The sequence below is a fragment of the Ursus americanus genome, chromosome 9, assembly GCF_024610735.1.
Source record: "Ursus americanus isolate L20-20 chromosome 9, mUrsAme1.1.p, whole genome shotgun sequence".
NCBI lineage: Eukaryota > Metazoa > Chordata > Mammalia > Carnivora > Ursidae > Ursus > Ursus americanus.
Window position 1 is genome coordinate 35,160,754 of NC_142135.1, and position 6,000 is coordinate 35,166,753.

Sequence of the window (6,000 nt, forward strand, 5' to 3'; positions counted from 1 at the left end):
ATGGATAAAGAAGATGTAGGGTGTGTGTGTGTGTGTGTGTGTGTAATGGAATATTAATGACCCCTAAAAAAGAATGAAATCTTGCCAATTGCAACAAATGGAGGGACCTAGAGGGTATAATGTTAAGTGAAATAAGTCAGTCGGAGAAAGACAGACACCATATGATTTTACTCCAATGTGGAATTTAAGAAACAAATGAATGAAGAACAAAGGGAAAAAAAACCAAAACCCACCCCAGACTCTTAAATATAGAGAACAAATTGGTTGTTACCAGAGGGGAGGTGAGTGGGGGCATGGATGAAATAGATAAAGGGGATTAAGAATATTCTTATTTTCATGAGCACTGAGAAATGTGTAGAAGTGTTAAATCACTATATTGTACACCTAAAACTAATATAACACTGTACGTTAATTATACTTGAATATAAATAAAAAAACCAACATGAGCAAGTGAGATTAATCATGGAGATGAAAAGATGGTTCAACATATGGAAATCAATAAATGCAATGCATTACAATAGAAAGAAAGATAAAAATTATATGGTTATCAAAATAGATGCAGAAAAAGCACTTGACAAAATACAATATCCCTTTCATGATAAAAACCCTCAACAGATTAAGTATAGAAGGAAGATACCTCAACATAATAAAGGCCATGAATGAAAAGCCCACAGCTAACATTGTATTCAACAATGAAAAATTGAGAACTTCCTCTAAGATTGGAAACAAGACAAATATGTCCACTCTCACCACTCTTATTCAATATAATACTGGGGGTCCTAGCTGGAGCAATTGGGCAAGACAAACAAATAAAAGGCATCCAAATTGGAAAAGAAGAGGTAAGTGGCACCTGGCTGGCTCATCCAAAGAGCATGCAACTCTTGATCATGGGGTCATGAGTTCGAACTCCACGTTGGGTGTAGAGATTACTTAAATAAATAAAATAAAAAAAAAAAAAAAAGGAAAGGGAGAAGTAAAATGGTTATTTTTTCCAGATGATATAATTTTATATATACAAAATCCAAAAGACTCAACCAAAAAACTGGAGGAGGTAATCAATGAATTCAGTAAAGTTGCAGATATAAAATCAACCTGCCGAAATTGGTTTCATTTCTATATGCTAATAATTAAATATTTGAAAAAGAAATAAAGGAAACTGTCCCATTAACAATAGACTCAAAACCAATAAAATACTAATAAATTTCACCAAGGAAGTGAAAGATCTGTACAACTACTACAAGACTTTTTAAAAGAAATTAAAAAGACACAAATAGACATCCTGTGTTTATGGATCAGAAGACTTAATATTGTTAAAATGTCCATACTACCCAAAGCCATCTATAGATTCAATTCAATCCCTATCAAAATTCCAATGGCATTTTTCACAGAAATAGAACAAGAAAACCCTAAAATTTGTATGGAACCACAAAAAAACCCTAAATAGCTAAAGCAATCTTGAGAAGGAAGAACAAAGCTGGAGCCAATACTTCCTGATTTCGACCTATACTACAAACCTATGATAATCAAATGGTATAAAACTAGATATATAGACCAATGGAACAAAATATTGAACCTAGAATTAACCCTTGCATATACAGTCAAATAATATTTGATAAGGGAGCCAAGAACACCCAATGGAAAAAGGATAGTCTCTTCAACAAACGGTGCTGGGAAAACTGGGTAATACATGCAGAAAAATGAAACTGGACCCATCTTACACCACTCACAAAAATTAAGTTGAAATGGATCAAATTAAACATAAGTCTTGATAACATAAACTTCCTAGAAGAAAACATAAGGAAGAACTCTTCAACATTGGTCTTGGCAATGATTTTTTGATAGGACACCAAAAGCAAAAATCAACAAATATGACTACATGAATCTTAAAATCTTCGCAGCAAAAGATACAATCAACAAAATGAAAAGCCAACCTACAAAATGGGAGAAAATATTTGCAAACCACATATTAGATAAGGGGTTAATATCCAAACTATATAAGGAACTCATAACAAAACAAAGAATCCAATTTAAAATGGGCAGATATATTTCCAAAGAAGACATCCAAATTGCCAACAGGTCCATGAAAAGATACTCAACATCACTAATTATCAGGGAAATGCAAATACAAAGCACAATGAGATCATCATCTCACACTTTATGCTGTTTTCAAGAAGACAAGAGATAACAAATGTTGGTGAGGATGCGAAGAAATGGGAACCATTGCACACTGGTGGTGGGAATGAAATTACTTCAGCCACTATGGAAAACAATATGGAGTTTCCTCAAAAAATTAAAAATAGATCTATCTGGTTCAGCAGTTCCACTTCTGGGAAGATACCCAAAGGAAATGAAAATTGGGTATCAAAAAGGTATATGCAGTTCCATGTTTACTGCAGTATTATTCACAATAGCCAATATATGGAAACAACCTAAATACCCATCAACAGATGAATGGACAAAGAAAAGGTGCTGTGTGTGTATATATATGCAATGGAATATTACTCAGCCATGAGAAAGAAGGACATTTTGCCATATGTGACAACACATTTGGACCTTGAGGACATTACGCTGAGATAAGTCAGACACAGAAAGACAAATACTATAGGATATAACTTACACATAGAATCTACAAAAGAGAAACTCATACGGTTCCGGGTCAAGATGGTGGTGTAGGAAGATCCTAAACTCATCTCCTCCCATGACACACCAAATCTACAGTTACATCAGTTTCCTCTGGAAAAAACCCACAAAACTACCTGAGCGAGTCCTATATATCAGGCAAATGAGAAAAGTAACCTACATCAAAGCAGGTAGGAGAGGCTGCAGCACAATATTACCACAACCCCCACCCCTGCTGCAGAGACCCTGAATCAGGAGGGAACTTAAATTCAGAGCTTCTCTCTGAGGAGTGAAGAGTTTGAACCTCACATCGAGCACCCCAACTTTTAAGTCCTGCACCTGAGAGACAAGCCCCCCAAAACATCTAGCTGTGGAAACCAATAGGGCTTGTGTCCACAATACCACACGGATACAGCAAAGTGAGAAATGATTCCTACAGGGCTCACATGGACTCATCTGTCCCAGGGACACAGCAGATTGAGAGGTGCCCAGATTTCCCGTGAATGGGGCTTATTTGCTTATCTGAAAGCATTGGCCTAAGAGGCAGGCATCTAATTTAACACACATCTGGGAGCTTGCTGGGGTACTCGTCAGGGATGGAGGCAGATGGATGCTATCTTTGCACTCTCCCTCTGCCTTACTTCAGCTTGTTGGTGTCTCCAGAAAAAAGGCTTGGACCCTCTTTTAATGCTCTGGTTTTTGTGGCTGCTTTCAGGAAACACCTTCAGATTGCCTGGCTTTGTTGGCTGGTGAGGCTTATGTTCCTGGGTCCTACAAGACTATAAATAATGGATAAAGTGTGCTTAACAGGCTACCACCCCAGGGCCCAACAAGAGGCAGCAAACTGAACCCAGTCATACTGTGAAAGATCTAAATGAAATAGAAGAAGTAATATGCCTGATAGAGAATTTAAAGTAATGGTCATAAAGATACTCGCTGGACTTGAGAAAAGAGTGGAGGACCTCAGTGGGACCCTTAACAAAGACATAGAAAACAAAGAACCAATCAGAGATGAAGAACTCAATAAATGAAATTAAAAATACAATAGATGGAATAAATAGTAGGCTACAGAAAGCAGAGGCACGTTATCAGTGACCTGGACGATAGAGTAATGGAAAGCAATCAGGCTGAGCTGGTGAAAGACAAACAAGTACTGCACAATGAGAATAGACTTAGAGAACTCAGTCCACCATCAAACATAACACCATTTGCATTATAGGGATCCCAGAACAAGAAGAGGGAGAAAGGGGGGCAAAAAAATGTATTTGAAGAAATAATAGCTGAAAACTTCCCAAATCTGGGGATGGAAACAGATCCAGATTCAGGAGCCACAGAAAATCCCCCAACAAATTCAACCCAAGGAGGTCCACACCAAAACAGAGTCATTAAAATGGCAGAAAATAGTGATAAAGAAAGAATCTTAAATGTTGCAAGACAAAAGAGAACAGTTACATGCAAAGGAGACCCCATAAGTTTATCAGCTGATTTTTCAGCAGGAACTTTGCAGGCCAAAAGAAAGTGGTGTAATATGTTCAAAGTGCTGAAAGGGAAAAATCTGCAGCCAAGAATCCTCTATCCAGCAAGGCAATCATTCAGAATAAAAGGACAGGTAAATAGTTTCCCAGGAAAACAAAAGTTAAAAGAATTCATGACCACTAAGCCAGCCCTACAAGAAATGTTAAGGGGAATTCTGTGAGTGGAAAATAAAACCATAAAGAAGAGTGAGAAAAATAAGAAGCACAAAAACAAAAAAAATTAAGTATGTCTGCAAAAATCAGTCAAGAGAAGCACAAAATAAAAGGATGCAAAATATGATACCAAATATCTGAAACATAGAGGGGAGAGGAGTAAAGAGTGGGTTCAAAATTAAGTGACCATCAACTTAATATAGACTGCTATATGTTGAAGGTGTTATGTATAAACCAAATGGTAACCACAAATCAAAAAATAGTAATAGATATAAAAAAAAAAAGAGTAAGGAATCCAAGTGTTTTGCTAAAGAAAACCAACCAAAGCAGGAGAAAACAGAGCAAGAGCAGAAAGGAACAGAGAGGATCTACCAAACGACCATGATACAAATAACAAAATGGCAATAAGTACGTGCCTATCAATAATTACTTTGAATGTAAATGGACTAAATACTCAAATCAAAAGACATTGGGTGATGGAATGGATAAAAAAACAAAAACACAAAAACAAAAAACAAGACCTATCTATATGCTGCCTATAAGAGACCAAAAGACACATGCAGATTGAAAGTGAAGGAATAGAGATACATTTATCACACAAATGGAAGTGAAAAGAAGCTGGAGTAGTAATACTTAATATCAGACAAACAAGACACTACATAAAAAAAGATATAACAAATGTAAATATTTATGCACCCAACATGGTAGCACCCAAATACATAAAGCATAACAAACATAAAGGAAATATCCTAGAGTAATACAACAATAGTAGGAGACTTTAACAGCCTATTTATATCAATGGCTAGATCTTCCAAACAGAAAACCAACAAGGAAACAGTGGCTTTGACTGACATATTGGACCACATGGATCTAACAGACATATTCAGAACATTCCATCCTAAAACAGCAGAATACACATCGTTTTCAAGTGCACATGAACCATCCTCTACCATAGATCATATAATAGCCCACAAAACAAGCCTCAACAAATTCAAAAAAGATTGAAGTCATACCACGCATCTTTCTGACCACAATGCTATGAAACTAGAAATCAACCACAAGAAAAATCCTGAAAAGCACACAAATTCATGGAGGTTATAGGACATGCTGCTAAACAATGAATGGGTCAACCAAGAAATCAAAGATGAAATAAAAAAATACAGGTAGACCAACAAAAATGAAAATATCAGTCCAAAATCTATGGCTACAGCAATACAGGTCTACCTCAGGAAGCAAGAAAAATCTCAAACAACCTAATCTTAAATCCAAAGGAACCAGCAAAAACAAAACAAAACAAAACAACAAAAACAAACAACAACAACAAAAACAAAACCCAAAACCAGTAGAAAGAGGGAAATAATAATATCAGGGCAGAAATAAACAAAATAGAAACTAAAAAAAACAATAGAATAGATCAATGCAACCAGGAGCTTCTTCTCTGAAAAGATCAACAAAATTGGTACACCTTTAGCCAGACTCATTAAAAAAAGAGAGAAGAGAGAGAGGACTCAAATAAAATCAGAAATGGGAGAAATAACAACTGACACCAGAGGTACAAAAGAATATTATGAAAAACTATATGCCAACAAATTGGACAACCTAAAAGAAATAGATAAATTCCTAGAAACATAGAACCTCCCAAAACTGAACTAGGAAGAAATAGAAAATTTGAACAGATTACCAGCAATGAAAT